The sequence below is a fragment of the Ambystoma mexicanum genome, chromosome 1p (genome assembly GCF_040938575.1).
Source record: "Ambystoma mexicanum isolate Mex_15411 chromosome 1p, UKY_AmexF1_1, whole genome shotgun sequence".
Lineage (NCBI taxonomy): Eukaryota > Metazoa > Chordata > Amphibia > Caudata > Ambystomatidae > Ambystoma > Ambystoma mexicanum.
In genome coordinates this window covers 212,512,795-212,537,652 of record NC_090921.1, presented here as the reverse complement: position 1 = coordinate 212,537,652, position 24,858 = coordinate 212,512,795, and positions in this window count along the sequence as shown.

The following is a 24,858-nucleotide window of genomic DNA, read 5'->3' as shown; positions in this document are numbered from 1 at the left end:
CTGAATCATTGATAGGGCTGGCCTGAACTGATTCAAAGTATCTAGGGAATACTAGGGAATTGAAAGCCTTTTTAGCATATTTTTCACTTAATTGCAACCACATCAAAGTATATTGCCTGTGTTTAAAACTCCTACCTGTTTTCCTCTAAGCTTGCTAGGGGGGAACTGAATTATATTTGATTGCATTCCTGAGAACTGTGTGCTTTGCTTCCATCTCTATACATTGCATAAAGTGGCGGGGGGGGGGTGAATTGTAAAAGAAAAGTGATTACATTGTCTTTTGTTGAAGTCACATCAAGTTTATTTTCTGTACTGCATTTGCATTCATCATTACATTGTCCTTGAAGCCATAAAGGCATTCTCAGCTACTTTATCCTCTCTATATCACTTCTAAGCCATCAAAAAGAGTGTACCACTGTAACATTATCCATTGTTGATCACTATCATCTTCACAAGTGTGCTATCAAACATTAATTTATTATAAAAGTGTGATATATATATATATATATTGTTTAATTTTCAAATAAACCTTTTAATTTGCAAAACAAACCTACTTCTTGGCTCAGTGGGGTCAGGAGGATTCTAAGAGAGGGGTGTTATATAAGGGTTGTCATCCAGAGTAAACGAACTGGACATACAAATATATCAATAAGGGTTTCCCTCAGCATACCAGACTAGGCATTGATTTAGCTGTAGTGTTGAATTGAATCCGCTTACAAAGTGGGGGCACGTCCGGGATTCTGGATTAGATTTACCACTTGTGCAGCTTAATACAGTGTGCCAACTGACCGGATACACATATCCGGTTAGATCACCATGCTGTTTTACACTGTGAAAGCACTCCTCAAAGGAACGCTCTAAGGAAACGGTCTGTGTTTCAAAATAAAATACAAACTTCTGTAAGTCAGGAAGGAACTCAAATTCCACAATGAAGACACTGGTAGACATCAAAATAGCCAGAGAGCACTTTCTACATAAGCTATTTGTGAGAGGTGAATGGACTGAGCAGGGCCAGGATGCGTGGTTGCAGGCAATCACACAACAGGTCACTGCAACTGGGTTAGATATCTGGAGAGATCAGGGTCCCTTACATGTGGCCCTGAGCGAACTATACATGGCTCCTAAAGCTAAAGATGAACACGACAAGATGGTTAGGATAGCGGCATATTTGTATCTATATATGGGAGCCATCCAGGACAAATGTGCTGAAGGCCAAGATCTGGCAAGTAGGCAACTGTTGGCATTAGAGAAGGGCCAATCTGACCTGGTCTCTTCTGAGCAGAGGCTGCAGAGGAGCCAGGAGTCAGAAAATGATAGTAGGCAGTATATCATTAAAATAAAAGAGGGCATGGATATACTGCAACAGGAAAAGACAGACCAGAATACCAGAATTCTGGCTTTGCAGAAGGAGCACCAAGACAGTTTGGACTCCTTACTGCAGAGCCAGAAAAAGCTGGAGCAACAGATAAATTTCAACAGGGAATGCACAGAGCAGGTAGCCACTCTGCAAATCCAACTAGACAGAGAGAAAGAGGAAAGCAATAAATTGATTTTGAAAGACCTGGATACCCAGGCAGAGTTTGATCAAGAACGCCAGAAAGCTGGGGCCTTTCAAAGGCAGAGGGATGACCTGGCATCACAAATGCAGGCTCTTGGTCAGGAAAGGGATACCTTAGGCCAGGAAGTCTGCCATTTAAAAAGAAAAATTGAAGAAAATCACTTGGCCCTCCAGGGGCTGGGTGACCTCCAAAAAGAGCATCAGGGCTTGCTAGATCACACCAGGAGGGTGGAGGAGGTTCTGCAAAGAAAGGAGCAAGCCAGTAGGGATGGGACTCGGGAGGTAACCCTCCTGCAGCAGAGACTGGCCCAGTACTCCAGGACCAATCAGGAGGCACAGAGAGAAAATGAGGCTCTGTGTCAGCACAATGATAGGCTCCAGCAACAGGTAGCCATGCAGGAGAGACTGATAGAGTCTAGTAAGGGATTAACTGAGGAACTGAAAGCGCAGGCTCTTGCATTGCAACAGGGAGCAGGGGCTGACAGAGATGAAGTTCGCTGGGAAAGGGAAACACCTGAGCATAACCTCAGAAGCCCTAGTACCAGAGGCCTTCATCTCTCTCTGTCCCTGGACTCTGCCACCCCCATGTCCCCTGGCGCACACGAGCACAGAGCCATAGGGATGGCAGATTACTATCCAGCCAAAAGGATGGGGCTCATAGGCCAGTACCACCCAGGAATGGATGGGCGTGCATCCGGGTATGGGCACCTAAGTACAGTGCAATTTAGTGGGGAACCCCAGGAGAGTAGGCCCACTAAGGGCATCCTGAAAACCTCTGCCCAGTTAGGTCAGTGGGGGGGTACCGATCAAATCCTGGTAGCAAGGAGGGATCTGAAGACTCCTCTGAGTGTCACAGGACAAAGGAGACCAGGTCCCCACATTCTGCCAGCTATTCCCAGGCTCGCAGAATCCGGGAAAACCTGGAAGATCAGACGGGCACCTCTGGGAGCAGTGCTTCTGAATCAGAGGATGAATGGACCAGGGTTACCCGAACCAAAAAAGCCAATAAGGTGAAAAGGGCCTTGCTTAAGGACCCCTTAAAACAGATTAAGGCAATCAGGAGTGTCATCATGCCTTATCATAAGAACGCCAAGTATTCTGCTTGGGAACACTTGGAGCTCTACGAGCAAATGATGGAGACTTTCCATTTGAAGGACAGCAGTAGCTGCATCCAGTACGTCAAATGGACATTCTCCCCTGAATACTCCAGTTTCTTTGCAGGGCTGGAGGACCAAAACCATTCAAGATGGTCCACATATAGGGCGGCCATCTTGAAAACAAATTCTGTACATAGAAATCCCCAAGAGGCTCGCAAGGCAGCCTACAATTTGCAATGTGGGGAGGATCAGGCCCCACAAGAATTCGTGCAAGAATTGAAGCGTGCCTTTGCGCAGACCACCAGAAGGGTGCGCACGACAGCAGAGAATTCATCAACACATTTTTCCATGCTCTTCCCAAGTAAATAATGCTCCAGCTCGAGAGAGATTTTCACGAGAAAAGATCTTTAGACTGGGTCATTGAGCAAACCACCCGGATCTATGAGGTGCCCATAGAAAATAAAAGTAATGCGCAGAAAAACCCCAAAACCAACAGCACCCCTGCTGCTGCCAAGGTGGCAGAGGTAAAGGTTGCCCGTGTTTTAGATTTGGAGATGGGGGGGCCTAAAAACTTGCCTGTGCCAAATAATTCACAGCCCAGAAGGCCCTCGGGCCAGTCACAGACAGGGAGTCAAGGAGGTAGTCCCACAAATGGGGTCCCTCGCTCCCCTGATTATGTAAGTCCCCGCTACAAGGGAAACCGACCCATCCTGGGTTATGTGTGGACTCCTCCAGACCAAGGGGGGATCCAGTCAAGCACCTAACCCAGAGAACTTCCCTCCAAACTTCCCACAGGAGGGCAGAAATTCACCAAACCCTGGGCCGAACTTTTTCCCCATGTATCCACAAAGTTTCCAGCCCCAAACTCATCCATCCTTCTTTCCCCAATTCCCTGAGCCCAGACCACCTAATCTGGGAGAGGGGAGGCCAAGGGTGGAGGGGTACCCAAATCTTCCCAAACCGGGGTATTACCAGAGAAGGGATAGCTACCCTTCCCGGGTTCAGCCCAGGGGAGAAAACAGAACCCCGTATCAACCTGAGCGGGTTTCCCAACTTGGACGCCAGGTCCACAATATGGCACGGGATCTGGGTCACATACTGAGGGCTCAACAAAACCCTCAGATGAGCATGTCACCACAGAATGCCCCAAACTCTGGACCTGGTGCTCTAGAACAATGACGGGGGCAGCACCCCGATAACCCGCCGGTTCCCAGGGAGGAGGCACAAGGGGAAGAGGGGTGTAAAGCCTTGGAGGAAGCTTCCTTCTCCACTTGTAAACAGCCCCTTGAAACCCAGGAACCGGAAACAAAATCTCCTACCCCTGAAAGTCTGCCACCCAAGGAGCAGAGAGGAGGTAGGAGAAACAAAGTACCCAAACAGACCCACTTTGTGGAGGAGGTACAGGTCTTCCAATTTGAGGGAGAGGGATCCTCAGAGGATTCTGGGGAAAGGACCTTCTCCTTCAGAGATGGGGGAACTCCTCCCAAGGAAAAATGGGTCCCAAGGGATTTTAACCCAGACTGGGTAGATGTGGGGATTGAGCTGTCGCCGCCCATCATCCTATCCCAAAACCAACAAAACCAAAAACCCCTGGTTCAAACCCATCCTGGTGACTGCCTCCCAAAAGGCAGGGGCGGCCCAGAACCAGAACCAGGGGAACCTAAAATCGAATCAACAGACTGGGTAGATGTGGGGATTGAGCTGTCGCCGCCCATCATTCTATCCCAGAACCAACAATACCAAAATCCCATGGGTCAAACCTATCCTGATGACTGCCTCCAAAAAGGGGGGGGTTGCCCAGAACCAAAAACCATTTCCAGTTGCCAACTTTTTCTTTCAGATTCCCTAGGCTCTCCACAGAATTCCGCCCAAATCTCTTCACTAGCAATGTCCAAAACCAGACAATTAGCCCACCATTTGTCCAAAAATGTGCATTATCTGTGCCCCCTTGAGGAGAAGGAGGGAAGATACTATGCCCCGGTACAAGTACAGGGGCAGAGTACAATGTTGGCACTGGTGGACACTGGATCCCAAACTACGCTTCTGACCAAAAGGGCTTTTGATGAACTAAATGCAGGAAGGGGGGAGAATTACAGTATTCCTCTCACCTCTCTTCCTGGACAACTGCAGAACTTTGACGGGAAAGAAATTCCTGTCGAGGGGACTGCAGATTTGGACATCAAAATTGTGCGACACAAGGTGAAACACCCGGTCATAGTAGTGACTCCAGAAGGCACCCCTTGTTTGCTAGGGAATGACCTCCTGAGAAGGTTGTCACCCCTAATAGATTGCGTAAACAAGGTCCTCTGGACCCAGACTAGCCGACCAATAAAATTAAAACAGAGTGTCAACCATGTTAGTTTAAATGGCACCTGCCACATGGTTGAGCAAAAATCTGACCAAGTAGAATTTCACTTCCAGAACAACTAAAGTCCAGACGTGACAGTAATAGCAGTAGGACAACAGACTGGTGATTGGGGGGTCCTCTCTATTTCTGAAAATCAACCTTCCTTCCAGTTTAAGGTGGTATTCCACACTGGAAGGAAATACTCTGAAATTCTTTACCAATCCACAATCAGACACTCCCACTCCTATAGTCCAGAAAGATGTGAAATCAGCTCAGAGCCTGGCTGATATTCAGCAAATTGGAGAGCAGATGTTCATCCCTGTTCAGTTAAATGATGGGAAGGACTCTGTTCTCGCTCGAGTGTGTGTGAACAACGGTAAGAGCTTCATCAGCGAAGCCATGTTACGCCAACTCCCAAAAGATCCAGCCATTCCCACATTCAAACTGATAGACAAATGGGAAATGGATCTGGAAACACCCAATTCCAAACATCTCTTGCCAAGCAGGTTTATGCTCAAAATCTCCATTGGCAACAAGAGCATAGTCCATAATTTGTAGGTAATGTGAGACGTCACTGCCGCCTTTTATTTAGGCAGTGACATTCTCAATCGCTTTGCCATTATTTTGGACCTAATAAACTTCAAATCTTGGTCCCGATTAGCGGATAATCCCATGGGCTTTGATGATCAAGAAAAAGCATTTAGTTCAGCTCAATTGCTACCTTATGCAGTTGGAATTCAGCTTAAAGAGGAAGTCACCATCCCAGAAAGGACCCGACAATTCTCCCTGGAAGTGAAAGTTAAAAGAGGACAAAAATTGAAAAACCCTGATGCTTATATTCATCTAAATGCTTCTCTCCAACAGCAAGGGTTAGGGGTAAACCCAACTCCATTAGTCAACATAGAACATGACACCATTCCAATAGAGGTGGATAACAGCGACTTAAAGAGTATTACTCTAGCCGCAGGCACCATTATTGGAATGGCGGTTGATGACCGACATTTCACCATTGATTTAGGAAATGAACTGTCAGGACCAATCCCCAAGGACTGTTTTGACAGTGAGGACAATACAAGACCAGACAGGATTTTCACCCGCCATGGGGTGAACTTCCTGGTGTACACTTCTTGCCCTTATGGTAAGGAAGATGTGACTTGTGACTTCAGGAGGGATGAGGTGATTTTCCAGGTCCATGAGGGCTGCCTTTCCCACCTGAAGCCTCCAGTCCAAATCAGCACTCTGACCAGGGACTTCTCCACCCTGCTGGAGGAGGCCGCTGAGATAGCTAAACCAGAAGTCTTTCCAGGCTTCAGGCAGATGGTGGAAGAGAGAGTCAACCTAGCTGATGACTGTGTGACTCTGGAACAGAAGCAAATGTTGAAACAAGTTTTCTTGGATTCCCAAGATCTCTTTGTGGTAGACTCATATGACTGTGGTCGCACCGACATCCACACAACAACAATTCCCACGGACCCTGGAATGACTCCAGTGTTTGTGAAGCAATATCGTTTGCCTCTCGCATCCATGGCGTCCCTTACTGAAATAATTAAGAACCTTGAGTCCCGGGGAATAATACGTCCAGTCCACAGCACTTTCAATAATCCGGTGCTGGGAATATTGAAGCCAAACAGCCAGTGGAGACTCTGCGCCGACCTTAGGGAGCTCAACAAACGGGTCCATACTTCCCGATGGCCTCTACATTGACCAAGGGCTGGCCCAGATCCAGGGGTCACAGCTATTCACTGCAATAGACCTGACCAATGGATACTGGACCGTGCCTGTCAGTAGGGAGGACCAATACAAACTGGCTTTTACCTTTGGGGTCCAGCAGTACACATGGACCCGGACTCCCTTCGGATACCTCAACTCCGGCAATGAATTCAACATTTTCCTACATAAGGCCATGCCCGACCTGGGTGCGAGGGGTAACCTGGCTTATGTAGATGATGTCCTCATCAAAAGTTCATCAGTGGAGGAACACATAGCGGAGATCCGTTATGTTCTGACACAGTTGAGGGCCGCCGGAGCAAAACTTTCCTTTCAGAAAGCACAGTGGTGTAGAACCCGTGTTCATTTCTTGGGGCATGAGATTACTCCTCAGGGTCTCTGTCCCCAGGAAAGGTAAGTGGAAGCACTTCAGAAACTGAAGGATCCCACAACTCTGCGGGAACTAAGGAGCCTCCTTGGACTGACTAATTACAGCAGAAAGTTCATTGAAGGCTACGCAGAGATCACTAGACCCCTGATTCATCTCTTGAAGGGGGGGTCAAGTGGGAATGGGGTCCAGAACAATCCGAGGCAGTAAGACAACTCAAGAGAAGCCTCTCACAAGCGCCTTGCCTAGCTTACCCTGTCAGAAACAAGGAGTTCTTCCTGGAGACAGGGTTCTCTAAGACGTGCTTGACGGCAGTATTATACCAAAAGCATGACAAGGTCAATAAAGTAATCTCCTATGCGAGCAAAACTTTATCCTCTGTGGATGAAAAATTCAACGATTGTGAGAAGGCACTCCTAGCAATGGTGTGGGCATTGAAGAATTACCGCCCGTTTATCCAGGGGTAACACATCATAGTGGAGACGCCACACCAGCCTCTGCAATATCTCCAAAGTGACAGAATCCGGGCCGGAAATGTGAGTAATTCCCGAATTACTTCCTGGATTCTGTCAATGCAAGGCTTTCCTGTGGAGGTCAGATATGGCCAAAACAAGAAGAGTCCCCTCGCGCAAGGTCTGGCTGACTTGCATGACTGTGCCAGAGAAAACTGTCTTGAGGTCTAAAAATCAAGGACAACATGGAGGCATACCTTAATTCCCCACACAAAGTCTTTGAAGAAGACAAGTGGGAGGGAATTCCCACTGTCTATGTGGATGGATGTCTTACCATTTTGACAACAACGGGGAGAAAGAACTGGTGGCCGGTGTAGGGAATGTATGGGTGAAGGAGTGCATCAAGCCATCCTCACTGCTGTCCAACATGAACTCCACGAACTGGTCATAATCACAGATTCGGATTATGTACGGAACGGGTTCGTGGAACACCTGTTTAATTGGAAAACCAGAGGCATGTTATGTGCTAATAACAAACCCCTGAAACATGGGAAGTTAATCCAAAATATTGATGATCTGGTCACATCGAAGGGGATGAACATCTACTGGAAAAAGATCAAGGGTCATTCCAAAGTAGAGGGACCAGACAAAACTGGAAATGACTTAGCTGATCAGCTGGCAAAAACCGGGGCCATCCAAGGGGATCTAATAGAAATAGAGTCCCTGTTGGGGGACATCCAGGTCACTGCTATCACTAGGTCCCAGAAAACTACTCACAATGATCTTTCAACTGCACAATGGAGTAAGGAGACCCCTGATGCTGATTTGATTACAGCTCAGAAGGGGGACCCAGCAATTGGTAAGTTTTACCAACACATTGAGGACCCTGAGAACTTTCCCCTGACGGATACCGATTACATTGGGAAAGAGGACCTAAGAGTGTTGATGAAATGTCCAAAAAGGTTCCGAATCCAAGACGGTTTGTTGGTAAGGAAATCCCAAGCTGGCCATGATCAGTGGGTGGTCCCTACCTCATTCCGAAGCCTGATGTTAAGTCACGCCCATGATGCGGCCACCGCCGGTCATAGGGGGTTTCACACAACACTGGAAATCTTAAGAGAGGTTGCATACTGGCCACACATGGGGCAGGACCTCGACCAATACTTGAAGGGGTGTCTTGTGTGTGCACAATTTCAGCCACCATTCCCTCACACACCGGGCGCCTCTCTAAAAGAGGGGGATGACACTGCCATGGTCAGATTTGCAAATCGACATCGCAGGCCCTGTAATTCGCTCATCTAGAGGAAACAAGTACATGTTAACCGTCACATGCTTGTTTACCAAGTGGGTGGAATGTCTCCCGGCCCCAAACTGCAAGGGAGAAAAAGCAGCTGCCCTGATGATTAACCACATCTTTTCCTATTTTGGTCTACCTCAAAGAATTGAGTCAGACAGAGGTACCCACTTCACCAGTGGGAGATACTGGGGGTTAAAAGGAAGCTACACATTGCTTACAGGCCAGCTTCTTCTGGAGCAGTGGAGAGATACAACCGAACCATTGTGAGCATCTTAAAAATGTTTGTGGCAGATTCTGGGCCAAGTTGGGATATCCGATTACCTCTGGTCCTAATGGCCATCAGATCTACCCCTTTATCTGCAACTAAAATGTCACCATTTGAGTTGATGACTGGACGCAAGATGGTGCTTCCCCAGCATTTGCTCTACAGAACCCAAGAGCAGACATTGATAAACGCCTCCACAACTCATGAGTATGTGGAGAATTTAAGGAAACACCTCCAATATGCTTTTGCCTATGCTCAGCGGAATCTAGAAAGATCAGCTGATAGCATGAAAACCCACTACGACCTGAAGACCACCAGGAAGGAATATACTGTGGGAGACCGGGTCTATCTATACAATTTCCAAAGAAACCAGGCCAAACAGCGAAAATGTTTGCCTACATGGAAGGGACCGTTTGAAATTATAGACAAGGTCTCCCCAGTAGCGTATAAGATCCGCATCCCCAAAGGTAGTCTGGCGGAAGGGGAAGACAAGTGGGTACATATAAATCAGCTAAAGTGTTGCCATCCCAGGCACACTCTGCAGCAACTGGAGGAGTCCTCTGCAATACCAGAGGGGACCGCTCCAGATTAATTCAGTTCCAACCCTAAAATATCCCACATATAGTCTCTAAAATATCATGATTCTGGTAGGAAAATATTTCCTGTTATATCTTGTTTTTTAAAACAAGACTGAAAAATGTAACCGGATGTATAAAATGTACATGTTCGCCACCCCATTAATAGTGGTGGAGAAATGTCTACAAATAGGTATTGCCGCTTTTGCTTTATCATCCTAGGAGAGATGAAACCACGGAGACTGACCAAGGAGAACGACCCGGAGATCGGGAGCAAAGATCCGAGGGGCCGGAGTCCCGCCCTATATTCCCATCAGGACAGGCGAGGAGAACAGATCGATCCAACCGGATGGAGGAAAAGATGCTGAACTGTGCAATCTACGGAATTGGAAGAAGATGATGCGGACATACCAGCGCGTGCATCAAAACATCCTTTGCACCCGACTCCCCCTCGACTAGAAATCAAAGTGCAGTCAGGCGGGGGGGGCTTGTTGGGTGTCCTGACCCACGTTTGGACTATTAAGCTGCAACATTTGGTGCTGTGGGCTTAGGAAATCCAAGAGGGCGGAAAAGGCCACATTTGCGCCAGAATCATAGAGAACTGTGCAGTTTTGCGCACAGCAAAGTGGTCCCCTGTCCTGCCCCCCACCAGTGCAAGCTTGATGGGCAAGGAGTGCCATAAGTGAAATGTGTGCCAAAGGAAAAACAGCAGTGCCGGTTGGCTAAAAAAAGCGCTTTAAAATCACCTTTGTTTCCCTGAATGCAAACTCAAAATGCCTATTTTAAACATCACAAGATATTCAAAAATCTCAATGAACACCAGCAGACATTTGGCAGAATGTATTCTTGTGTCCATACAAAATCTGGAAAGATGAAGAGCCCAAAACAATGTTTATAACAAAACTGGCTGAGCTGTGGATGTCAGCAGCTTAAGTTAAATGGACAGAAAGCCACTAAAATCGAAATGTTTAAAATAAATGAGTGACCTACTTTTGAGTGTAACATAGGTTGCAACTGTTAAATGTCATAGTTTTGAACTTAGAATCAGCATTCTAGCTGCATGTGCAAAAATTGTGAGTTTGATTTGAATGAAGAAAAACTGGGACCAAAAGTGACATTTAGCTGAAGCCTGGCTTAATGAAACTGTATTCTGACTGACAACTACCCCCAACAGGAGAGGGAATTCAGCAGCTGTGTTCCCAAGCCTGGCTGCATCCTGCTGCCCCTGCCAAAAGGAGATGACACCTCTCTTATTGAATTAGGGGAGTGGCACCTGTCGACTACAGGAAACTAAACAAAGCACTGTCCCTGGCTCAGCCAAATGTTATATTGGGGGGGTCGTAAAATGGCTTCCTCTTGGGAGAAACTGGGAGGTGCAGTGCCTGTGACAGCAGGATGAGCTTGGGGGAAGTGGATAAACCAGAAATTCCACCATGTGCTTTGGAAAACCACACCCCTTTGGGGCCAGAGCATGATTTTAAAAAGATGGATAATTCATAGTGCGGACTTGTAAAAATTATATAAATAACATCATCATTCTTGTGATTTTTCTGTGCACATTTTAAGAGGTGTTAGGACCCTGTGGTATGTTCTTGGGGATAGTAGCGGAAAAAAGGTTGTTACTCCAAATGTATGCATGTTAAAAATCTGACACTTTATCATCTGAAAAACATATCCCTGGTGCCCACTTGTGTAAAATCTGGAAAGGTTTAGAGGTCGTTATCTGGATGAAAAGGGGAGAATTCTGTCATAAAGGGACACAATATCGTACAAAGGGATCGGATGGTTTGGTGCTACAGAAAATATGTTAACTGGACCTATAATGTTAGAAAATGGTACATAGATAAATATGTATTTGGGTCAGAAATAGATTTGTGTGCAATTTGACAAGGGGAGTGAAGTGGGAGAATGGAAGACCAGGCTCCCGTCCTTCATCTCTCGCGCTTGGCCTAGAGGGTCACGGCCCAGACACCCGCCGCGAGAAGAGTTTGTCCATTTACCAGACGACCAGGTACCCTGGTACAGGAACATACGGATGTGTCCATCTGCCTGCCCAGCAGCCCGCACTGGCCATGCCGACACCTGCGGCTCGGATCAGCTAGACTAAAATCCACACGTCGTTAGAGATGCCATGACGACCTAGACAACGGGAAGCACATCTGTACAAATATACACACTGAACATTTCCACACCAATCTACACGAAGAACATACTCAGTGCTCTGACGTAGGCGACAGGCATATTCACGGACGTGCATCTTTATTATTTTTACATAGGCTTTCAGAATGCAGAAACGCAAGACGCGTCATGAACTCATCTATAACGCTTGCTCACGCTTCTCTTGAAACCTGTTACCACCATAAGGTATAATGGAAACACGATACTGGTCATGGAAATATATGCTATTATAACCTAAAAGCACCTATGTACCAAACAGACTACTTAAGCACCAGGCCCGAGTAGGCCTCAAACAAGAGCTTCCGTGGACATTAACAAAGCAAGAGTCAGGTTGCTGATCCTGCAGAAAGAACCCGGTGGAGCAACCAGCCAAGGTCGCAATGTTGCAAACCCACATCCAAGAACAAATCATCAAAGGCACGATGTTGCAACCTCGCACTCCGCGCCTCAACGATAAAGGCACGCCGGCAAATTAAACCAGACGCGCAGTAGAAAAAAAACAATATTAATTGTGCAGAATTCTGCCTCTTTCACGGTCCCTCCCCACGTGACCAAGCCGAACCTGACGAGATGCCAAAACCCAGGAGAGAAAAGGCGTCTGGGTCCCTCACTACGAGACACAGGCCGATACACTTGAAAGGCTCAATGGACATCTGCTACAGTGGGAGCGGTCAGCCTTCCACCTATGAATAAATCCTCACATTGTCTGCACGTACCCATATTGAAACATTGTTGCAATCACAGGTACACCGAGAGCTGGGAACAACGGTGGTCCCAGGCTGGGAGGCTCACGAGTGCACCAATCAGAACATGGGGCTCTTATCTCAGACGTCAGTAATATTAGCCAATCCTCAGGAGTCTTCATGTAACAATTCTTATGTATCTAATTGTAGGGACAACCCAGATATACCACCTGACTACACCTTGTCCACTAATATCATTCTCTATATGTGTACTATACTAACCCTACCACTCGAGCAACCAATTAAGAGTGGCGATAGGTTTTTTGTTAACTTTCTGAAGTGACGCAAGTAGCGCGTCATAATGCAGTAAAAAGGGCCTGCGAGCCCCACGATTGTGTGTGTGTCAGGACGAACGCGTACGCTCCTTGACCCATCCCTGCCGTTTTGTCTAAATAAACAGCAGAGTCACCTTGCTCCTTGTGTGTGTCTCATACTCTATCTCATCTGGGATATACGGGAGGAGTTGGGGCCTCCCTGCCCGGAGGTCTGCGGACGGCCCGGCCGACCCCGGCAGAATTCCCCCCCGACAAGTTGGAGGCACTGCTGAGATCTGTTTAAGATCGACTTTTATTTTTAATTTTTCCAGGCACTCCCGTTGCGAGGAGGCCCGGCGGCGCGGCCCCCTCTGCCGTTGCCCCCTTCTGAGGACTACAGGACCATCGCGGAGCTGCGAGAAGACCGGACAGCGCAATCCGGATATTGGCCCTCGGGAGCCGGTTGAGAAGTATCCCGCCCGCGGTCGGCGAGTGTCCAGACGTGGTCCAGACGAGGGGAGGTGGCGAGCCGCTTGGAGGGGTGCACGCAGTCGAGCGGCCCTGCATCGAGAGAACTTGGTGAGCATGACACGCACAACAAGCAATGCGAAATTGTGAGGGAGGGGGAGGAAGTAAATAAGGGAGGAGGGAGGTATTGTACAGATGTGCGGCGAAGGTTTAACTGAGGGTTGCCAATGGAATGAATGGTAGCGGACGAGTGCGAGAGCAGTCAGCTAAGTTACGCGAAAGAGGGGGCGGGGCACGAAAACATCACGTGCAGCCGCTCGTAAGACACTGATGGCCTAGATTGCGACTACGTGTGAGGGTGGGTGTGTGTGGTTTCCTACGATTTGACATTTATTGATCAATGAGTAGATGAGGTTCCCTATTGTTCGAGCAAGAAACTCGATAGGTAGATGACGTTTCCCTGTGGGTGGTAGCTAGTTACATAGTTGCCCAAAACGGAAGATAATTGGCTGGTTAAGCCCTCCTGTTGAGGGGCGTATCACACGCGAGGCGACGCAGCGTGCGCAGTCCGGTTATATTATTGATGAGATTACCTTGTTCCAGGAGAGACAGGAAGACAGCTGTAGGGTTAGCGGGGTAGATTGCAAGTGTATTTTGAACTTAAAGAACATAACAAGAATATACCAGTAGCTCGAAGAAATCGGTGACGTCACCAGTAGGGATTTAATAGGATATCGCGAGCACAAGGAACTTTGGGTTTGAGAGTGGTGGGGAAGAGAAACATGATAAAGGAGCGGATACGGAGATAAACGATAAACGAGTGGACCGAAAGAGGAGAAGGGGAAAGGGGCGTGGCTGCGCACGGAGAACGCCGGCCACGGCAAGTGTAAAAGGGGGAAGAGAATGGAGAAACAGGACGACTGTATAAGATCGTCGTAAGGGGTACGCAGCCGCGGGGGGCTGCGTGCGCTTCGGCCGCAAGGGGCCGTAGGGGAAGGAATATAATATAACATCATATTTATTATTATTGCATAATTTGTCAAAGGATTGCCGTAAGTCCCCACACTTGCGGGGCAAGGTAAGCAATACAAGGTTGTATATTGTAAACTGCTGGTAAAGGGAAGGGTAACAAGGGGAGTGCCACTATGTCATACGGGAGAGGGTCGGGAGGGTGGGGGAACACCCTCACTACCCCACTCCAACACATATGCACAACACTGCCACCACATAGGGAGAAATTAATTAAGTACAGCATAGAGTGGACCCAGGGGACGGACAACAAAATGTTAACACCATGGCCGCCTAATGGTAGTTTCGATCCATATGCCCAACATTCACTACTAAACCACCTGCACAATACGTACAAGGGGAAGAAGTTGGCAAACCATGTGGAAGTGTTTAACTTATGGAGGATGTTCCAGGGGTCCCGACCAGGACCAAATGGAATGTTCACTATGAGGGAAACACCGGAAGAAAAGGAGATTAAGAAAGAAGGAACGGATGGGGAAAAGGGGTGCGAAAGCACAAAGAATACGGGGAACGGAGGACAGGGAGGAGAAAAGATTGATAAATCAAACGACATAAAAAAGGAACCGAACAATGAGACACCCATAACACCGGGAGTGAAAACAGAGGGAGGAGGGTTGTACCCTTTAAGAGAATTAGGAGAAATAGAAGGACAGTTCAGGGCGGCTGAAGGATACTCGAACCCGGCATACAGCCCTCCACCATATGTGGCTCATAGGAAGATACCACAGGGGGAAGAGAGGATTGGAGAAGAGCAGACTGTAGAGATAGGAAACGATGAGTGGGTAGCTGCACAGATATTATTGAAATTACGAGGCTCACTAACTGGAGAAGAAAGGGAGGCGGTAAAGAGAACAAACGAGGATAGTGCCAGAGAGAGTGAAATGAGGGGAGAGGAGCTATTACGGCAGAAGGAAGAGATTTTGGAGGAAAGATTAGCAAAACTAAGGGATGAGCAGAATGAATTGATCAAACAACTTGAGAGGGAGGAAAGAGAGAGAGTGAGGAAAAGGAAAGAAGGTAAGAACGAATTGGAAAAATTAATGGAACGAAATGAGGAGCAAAAGAGAGAAGCTGAAAGGGTAAAAGCAGCAGCAGATAGGGTATCAAGAGTAGTGCTGAGAGAGAAGAAGAAGGAAGAAGAAGAAAAGGAAAAGGAAATGGAAATATGGAGGAGGAGGGTACTATCAGAGACAGCTAAGAAATATGAAGAGGGGAAGGTAATAGAGAGTATAGTAGAAAGAGAAAGGGTGAAATGGGAAAGGAAGAAAGAGGATGAAAGAATATTGGAACAGATGAGCAACGAAGTAATGGAGGAATTGAAAAGAAAAAGGGAGGAAAATAGTAGGGAAATGGAGGAGAGAAGTGAAGGGGGAAGAGAAGGGAGGAGTAGGGAGAGTGAAAGATGGGGAGATGTATATAAAAGTAGAGAGGTAGCAACAACATCAGCACTAGGGGGAACAGTTGATAACAACGAAAGGGGAGAAAGAGACTTAATAGACTTAAAAACAGTAACAATAAAAGGAAAAAAGGCAGAGTGGGGGGTGCCATTTATGAATGACTTTTGCAGTGAGGAGGAAGAAGGAGTGGAGAAGGATGGAAGAAAGAGTGAAAGGGAAAGCTTAGATAAGCTATACCTCACTAGAACAAACATAGATTCGCCCTGGATGAGTAGAAGATGGGAGGAGCTGGAGAGAAGTAAGGAGGGAGTGAAAAGAATAGGGGAAACACAAACCCATGAAACCACGCCACCCACATCCCCATCACGCCCTCCCACGTCACACCCTACATGTTCAACCACCGCACGCTCACTGCACAGAATAAAGCTCGCGCCCTTCATGAACGAACTTACACCTTATGCATGTCGGCTTAGGGACCTCCCTAGTCGCAGGCAAGACAGACAAATAAACATACCCGTATTGAACACAGGAAATGACGAAAAAAGGGGAAAGGAAGAAGAGGGAGGTAGGAGCAGAGGTAGTAAGGAAGAATTTGAAGTAGTAAAGGAAACGGGGGAAGAGGAGGGGTGTGAAGACTCAATATTATGGAGCGTAAAGGGTGACACAAGACAGAATTTAATGCCACTGTTGGAGAGAGGAGGGGTTAGACCACAGTATGTACCTTGGAAACATACGGATAAAGAAAATATAAAATGTAGGCTCCCATCACTAAGTGGAGGTGCGGGTAAGTGGATATATGAAATGGAAAAACACACCGCAGGACAGAAACTAGCAGTAGGAGATGTGAAGGGCCTGTTAATATCAATATTAGGGGATAGAGCGGATGACATTTGGAAAAGAGCGGGATTCCATGGGGTAACAACAACGAACACATCGCATGATGGGGCACCATTTGCAAACTGCAGACATGCGCTATGGCAGGCACTGAGAGTGCAGTACCCAGACACATCAGACATAGGAGCCATTACTTCCCGTAAGATGGGTGAAAATGAGGATCCTGTTGATTATATCCAGGATATTCAAGAGAAGTGGCGCATGGAAACTAGAGAACAATGGGACAAAACACCAGCCATATTTTATCATATACTAGTACAAGGGCTCCCAGAAGGAGTTCAGAAACAACTAAAGAAAGTAGTGGGGATGGAAGCAAAACCATGGCCAGAAATACAACTGACTATAGTACATCACTGCAGGACATGGCAAGGAAAAATGAAACAAAAGGAAGAGGACAGGAAAACAGAAGAGGCCAAACTAGTACAGAAAAAACTTACTAAATACACAATGGAAGGGGCACTAATAACTACGCCCACACCAGTGGCCCAAAGCCCAACGCAAGTAGTGGCTGCACAAGATCCCGCTCAAATAGCGCCTCCACAAGGTGTAATACAGCAAGTGCCGCCTCTGCAATTACACGCACAAAACATGGGAGGAGGGTACCCAATGCAAGGAACTGGGTATTATAGTTATAACAGAGGGAGAGGAGGGTTTATGAGGGGGAGAGGATACGGATATAATACCCAACAACAGGCTGGGGGACTTAGAAATTACTACCCCACAGGGCAACCCGTATACCAGGACAACACAGGGAGCTTCCCATGGCAAAGCAGGGAACCACCCGTGTGTTGGAGCTGCGGACTATTAGGACACATGTCACGTACATGTAGGGTCAGGCCAGGAACACCAGCATGGAATGAACAAGCACAACCTAGGACCTCACAGGAACAGCAGGGCATACAACAACAGCAGATGTCACAACAAGGGAGTGACCCACAACAACAAACAACACAACAGCCACAAACTTATTCACTGCCACAACAACTAATAACACAGCAACTGCCACCGCCACAACAACAAGTAGCGTTAATACAACCACCACCCCAAACTCAACAAACGCAATTGGGTAGGGTGACGGTGTTGGGACACAACCCTTACACAGGGAATGGCCAATCATTGTACCCCCAATAGGCCAGCCCACAGACGGCCTTGGTGTGTCCCATCCTGTCAGTAACACCTAATAGTGCGGAGGAACCACGCATAGAGGTAACGATAGGTGACAAAAAATTATCATTCCTTGTTGACACCGGGGCAACCCGGTCTTGCATAAGGGAAGGTAAATTTAAAATGTCAGGCGAAGCCATGAACACCCAAGGATTTTCTGGGGCTAAGGGGTTGGTTCCATTTACTGATAACGTTCCATTATCTATTGGAGATTATGATCTGTCAGTCCCACTTTTGTATTATAGTGCCTCACCAGTAAATATACTGGGGAGAGACATAATGAACAGGTTGAATATGACGATCTCCTTTACAGAGGATGGCATAATTTGCTCTACTCCAGGGATTAACATGCTCGCAGCACGACAGATTTTGCAAGCATACTGTGGACAGACAGCGATTAGGGCGGAGCCAGTAGATGGCGAGCTATTCCAGTATGGCACAGACATGGCATTTGCATGGATCCCAGGGATAGAAGGGAAAATATGGAGGAGGCCAGCAGCCTATCTGTTCCGACCAGAAACACCAGTTAACGAACTGGAAGGGAAGGTGTTTGTAATGGACATTGAGAGCATTATTGCAACAGCTGATTATGTTGCTGTGCACGCCCAAGATAAAGAAGGGAGAGCATGGAGGGCGGTGATAGCACTAGCAGAAGGATGTAGGCTGACCCAGGTGTCAGATGAAGAGCTATTCTCAGAAGAAAAGGAAGAAGATGAAATGGTGTTCATGATGAGTGTAGAAATATGGCTAAGAGTGGCTCACAAACAAGTAGCACAGAAAATTGCAATGGCACTTGAGGCACCCGCAGGCACCCCAGTCCCATTTTTTAAGGAGGATATGTCAAAGGTGCCCAAATCATTATGGACTATTAGCCCTTATGACGTGGGATGCATAAAAAGCATAGGGGGTGTAAGGATAAAATTGAAAAAAGGTGCCATACTACCAAGAGTGAAACAGTACCCATTGTCAAAAGAGGCAGATGAAGGCATATATGAAACCATAACGGCCCTTATAAACAATGGCATATTGGTCCCCTCAGAATCACCATGTAACACAGCTGTGTACCCGGTGCGCAAGGCTAAAGGGGGGTCTTGGCGCTTCATACAGGACCTCAGACCCTTGAACAACATAGTAGAAGCAGAGTATCCAGTAACAGCAAACCCGGCCACAATATTGTGTGGCATTCCAGCAGAAGCATCACGATTTACAGTGATTGACCTTAAAAATGCTTTTTTCTCAATACCATTACACCCAGACTCGCAAGATTTGACAAGCTTCACTTACTGAAATACAAAGTGGAAACATACCAGGTTACCACAGGGGTATTGTGAATCACCCTCAATTTTCAATAGAGTAATACAGATGGATTTGGGTAACGTTGAGGTGGAAAGCACAGTGTTACAGTATGTGGATGACATTATAATTTGCAGTACAAACGAAAGTAAATGTAGAAAGGACTCCTTAAAAATGTTGACAATATTGGCTGAAAAGGGGTACAAGGTAGACATGGAAAAGATACAATACTGTCAGGAACAGGTACTTTACATTGGCCAACTGATATCCCAACATGGAAGAAGGATTGCACCACAAAGAGCACAGGCCATCTCAAGCACTCCCGTGCCACAGACTGTGAGAGAACTGCAGCAATTTTTGGGGCTGTGCAACTACTGTAGAGCATGGGTATTTGATTACAGCTCATACATAGGACCCCTGCTTGAGGGTTTGAAGGAAGCAAATAAAGGGGAGAAAAAGTTGGGATGGACTATGGAAATGAGGGAGGCATTTGACGAATTGAAAGACGCGATATCAACTGCTCCAGTACTGGCATCCCCAGACTATGAGCGACGCTTTTTTATATTTTCACATTGCGACTCAGCAGTGATGAAGGCAGTATTGGCACAAAAAACGAGCATGGGATATAAACCAGTAGCATTTTACAGCGGGCACTTAGACCCTGTGATGTTAGGCCACTTCCCTTGTGAACAAGGTCTTGCTGCAGCTGCCTTTGCAGTAGAAAAAGCATCAGCAATAACTATGGGGTGTCCAACTACACTGTTTGTGGAACATGCACTATTTGCGATATTGAATAAACCTAAGTCCACACTAACGACACAGAGGGCATCAGGTTATGAGATTATTTTGTCTAAAGCTGAACTAGCAATTGTTAGATGTAGCACGGTCAACCCTGCAAGGTTCCTAGCAGAAGTAATTGAAGAGGGAGATTACGCCCACGACTGCACCCAAATAACTAAAATGTACTCATGTACTAGAAAAGTTGAAGAAAACGCACTAGAGGGAGGTGAGCTTTTGTTTATTGATGGGTCATCAACTATTGATCAAGGAGATGGGATACGAAGGACTGGGGCAGCAGTAGTAAAAATGATGGAGGCGCCGGTGTGTGTGGCTATGAAGTGTGTACAATTACCACAGCATTACTCTGCTCAAGCCGCGGAACTGGTTGCACTAATATTGGCATTAAAGGAAAGTTTTAATAAAAGAGTAACCATATATTACGACAGTGCATATGTTACATCCACTGTCCACTCAGGGTTATCAAAATGGAGAAGAAGAGGGTTTAGGAGAGCTGATGGCACTCCAGTACAACATGCCCTCTTGTTGGCTGAACTAATTGAAGTAATAAACGACCCCCAAGAACTAGCCCTAGTCAAATGCACCGCACACACCAATGGAGAAGACTACGTATCAAAAGGGAATGCAGCAGCAGACGCACATGCGAAATATGCTGCATACTTTGGTGAGATATGGAACCCCACAGACTCACAGAGAGGGAGAGGGAGGGGAATAGCAAGGGAGATGTTAATAAGAGAAGGGTACACCCATCTCCCAGCCACACAGATTATGGAACTACAAGCGGCTGCACCAATGGCCGAAAAGGAAGTATGGGTAAAAAGAGGATGTACAATGTCCCCAACCGACGCACTATGGCGCCAGGGTGGCACTGGGAAAGTTGTAATACCGTTGGCACTGTTAAACACCGCCCTGAGCCAATTACATCACCCTGCCCATACCGGCAAGGAAATAATAGCAGCACGAATTAGAGAAGATTGGTTTTGTCCTGAGTTAAACTCTCATGTGTCAAATTTTATCAGCAATTGCCTCACATGTCAACAGTTTACGGCCGGTCATACTCTAAAGGTGATAAGAGGTACCATACCCCGGCCAGAAGGACCTTTTCGGCACCTTCACATTGACTATGTTGATATGATCAACATATGTCAAGGTAATAGGTATATGATTGTAGTAGTATGCCCATTTTCCAGGTGGATTGAAGCAGGGCCCTGTTCACACCCTGATGCGTTTAGAGCAGCCAAATTCATAGTAAGGGAGGTTTTCCCCAGGTGGGGAGTGTGCGAGGTGTTAAGATCAGACAACGGCCCACATTTCGCAAACGAAATGTTCCAGCATATCACATCCCTGCTGAACATTAAACACAAATTTGCATGTGCATACCACCCACAGGCTAATGGTGTATGTGAACGCCTGAATGGCTTATTGAAGGAGGCAATTGCTAAAATACAACAAACAACAAAGAAAAGTTGGTTGTATTGCCTTCCGTTAGCTTTATTTGAACTTAGAAATAGGCCAGGGTCCGACCACCACCTCACCCCTCACGAAGTGGTTACTGGACGTCAAATGCGCCTTCCCCTAACCCCAACGTCAAGGGCATTCACCGACCACGAAAGTTCAGCGAGTGTGTTAGGTGATGAAATGTATCAATATGTGTCTTCTTTGATTACTAGTGTCGTGTTTGTGTCTCAACAGCTCGAGCGCACACGGGGCGGGTCTACCAGCAATCAAGAAAAAGGCGCAAGTACAGAATTGGGAAAGGAGAACTTGTGCAAACTTGCCAAAGGTGACCACGTGCTACTTCGCAATTTCAATAGAAAGTGGAACGAGAAGAGGTTCACTGGCCCCTATCTGGTAGAGGACGTATCAACAAGAGCAGTAAAACTAAAGGACAAGCGTGCCTGGAACCACCTACATGACGTAAAGATCTACAAACTGCAGACCCGCCCCAGCGCCAACGACAGGTCCATTGGAAGAACAGCAACAACATCCCCGACAGCGGAAGAAAGTCCCACCACAGACAACGACCCAATTGTTCCCTCGGAGACGATAACTGACGAAGAAAGGGGTGATCTCCATACTGCCCACCCCATGGTCACACGCTCAAAGAGTAAAAATACTTCCGCCATCTGAGCGCAAATCCCCCCCCCCATTGACTGCTAAGTACAGTTGTAATTAAAACTGGAGGACATTGCTTGCACCAATACACATGTAAACACGTGAATGTTCTCTTTTTTCTCTCGCACATACAGGAACTGCGTAATATTGTATTGTTAAGAAAAAGCTAATTAACAAGTTCAGTGTACAGGCGTAGATGGTGCTGCCAGACGATAACTACCCAGAAGAATTGTCACATCAATTTGTATACGAAATAAAAAGGCCAACATACCTAAAAAGGAGAAGGGTACGTGTCTACTACACAGCCTTCCTCCTGGCCATAGAATATTACATGCCCCACCTCCGCCCATACTTGCCGGTCCTAAGGGACCGATCACTTAGGGTAGCGTGGGAGCAGCTCTTCGCCTGGGCACTGAATGACTACTTGATAGGGAGAGCTTAAAGGAAACAAAACTAACATTTAATAACGAGCACTTTTGAGAATTTTTAGGCGGGCAACTTTAACGTCACAAAAATACGCTGCCAGGACTGCAGCAAGGTAAGAGCAAAATGCCGGTGAGATTAGCATATGTAATAAAAATAATAGGGATTTTTATGATCACCGGGTTCTTGGCTGCCTCTGTCTGGCAGTACAGCTATGCTATCGATTTTATTGCTGCACCCAAACCTAATATACCCCCGTTCCCTGCTGCAACAGGTGTTACGTCAGGTGGTAATAGTAACTTTGCACCCAAGCAAAATAGAGTTAAACGCAGCACATACTCAGACAATAAAGGTATTGATAATTATGTACAAGATTCAGCACACGTCGCAAACAACATGTGGTACCAGCACATGACCCGCATTGGTAAGCAGACAACTGAGGATAGCTGTTACGTTTGCTCATTAATACCATACGCCATGAGCGCTTCACGAACATTTGTTGCCACAGAAATAGATGAAAAGACAGCACAGTGCATAATATATTTGGCCCTGTTCCAAACGAAAGGAAGATTTCAAGGAACAGTAGTGCACATGACATGGAAAACACGAGACTCATACCCATATGAAAACAACTTCCTCAAGACCTATCTGAGTTATCACAAGACCAGTTTACATGCTGAAGCATTCAGATACATAACAAGTGGCCCTGCAAAAGGAGAAACAAAGAAGGTAACACTGCAGTATCTACCATGTGATTGGTACGCCACTGAAGTTCCAGGTAAACAAGGATGCTGGGAGAGGCCGCTACTGACGATAACAGGAAAGGTGTATCTGGGCAGCAGCTGGGAGATAGGAGTGATTGGCAGCAACATGGTAACAAAAGAAACTATCTCAACCATCGAGACACACAATCATCGATGTTGGACGACGTGGATCAAGTATGTACCAATGCTCACGTGGGTAGAGGAAGATGAAGACCCAATAACTATACTACCATTGACTGCGCCCAAAGTATGCTACCAGCATAAAGGAGAGGTGGACGTAGGATATAACACCAATTGTGCAAGCGTGGTGGAGTTACCTGAGGGGGTAGCGGGAACAGCAGTAATAATGGACCATTATTGGGCCTGCGGAGAAAAGGCATATCATACACTGCCTCCCCTGTGGAATGGTGTGTGCACAATGGTACACGTCAATGTACCATCACTAGTGGTACCTAAGAAGAATGTCGATGTGGCGAAATTTCCTAAAATGGATGAAGGGGATAGGAGAAGAAAGAGATCTGCACCACTTCAGAAGGAGCAAGAGAAAAGGACCAACAGCAATGATACTGTCCTAAATAGGAGAAAAAGACAAGGAGAGCCACTGACAGGAAATTACCTGTGGGGAAGGTCGGAAACGGAACTAACATCAATACCGCCAGAACACAGACTATTCAGCAGAGCAGCAATGTTCTTCTCCTCAATAATACATCCGGGACTGCAGGCATACGCAAACGCAAAATGGCTCCAAATAACCAGATGGGAACTAATGATGACCATCAATTCAACAGTAAATGGGTTCAACGCAATTAAAGAGGAGCTGCGAGCTGTAAGGATGGTAGCACTCCAGAACAGATATGTATTGGACCTTCTCACAGCAATGGAAGGAGGAGTTTGTGCAAAGATAGGACAATCTTGCTGCACGTTCATACCTGCCAACGATGCTGACAATGGTACACTGACAGAAGCAGTTTCACAATTGGCCCAGATGCACTCCAAAATGATGGATGAAAGTAACGGTGTAGACAAGGATAAGAGCTGGTTTTCACTATTATGGTCATGGATGCCATCTTGGCTGTCAGATGGACTGAAAATAATAGTGGGGTGTACTATTTTGGCTGGAGCTACTCTGATCATAATTAGATTTTGGAAGGCCCGGAAGGCACGCACGACTGACGAGTTGCTGGAAATGGTGGGAATGCACCCCTTAATGCCAGCAGATGACGGCCAGCATACAGGTGTGATAATAGAAGAAAGGGAGAAGTTGCGCACCCAAATCATCACCAATCATCTAGACCCACCATCAGTGAAGATCGAGAACCCAAGGAACCCCAGGAGCCACATAGGAAGATGGGTATACTGTACTCCTGGAGGAACATGTGAATATATGTATTGGTCATTTGAAGATCATGTAAACCATTATGGACATCTCGGAGGGATAACTAAGATATGGAGGGTAAGAGGAGATAGCGAGAAGGATATGTTTGTGGTCGACAAGTCGACCAGAGGGGGGACTGAAGTGGGAGAATGGAAGACCAGGCTCCCGTCCTTCACCTCTTGCGCTTGGCCTAGAGGGTCACGGCCCAGACACCCGCCGCGAGAAGAGTTTGTCCATTTACCAGACGACCAGGTACCCTGGTACAGGAACATACGGA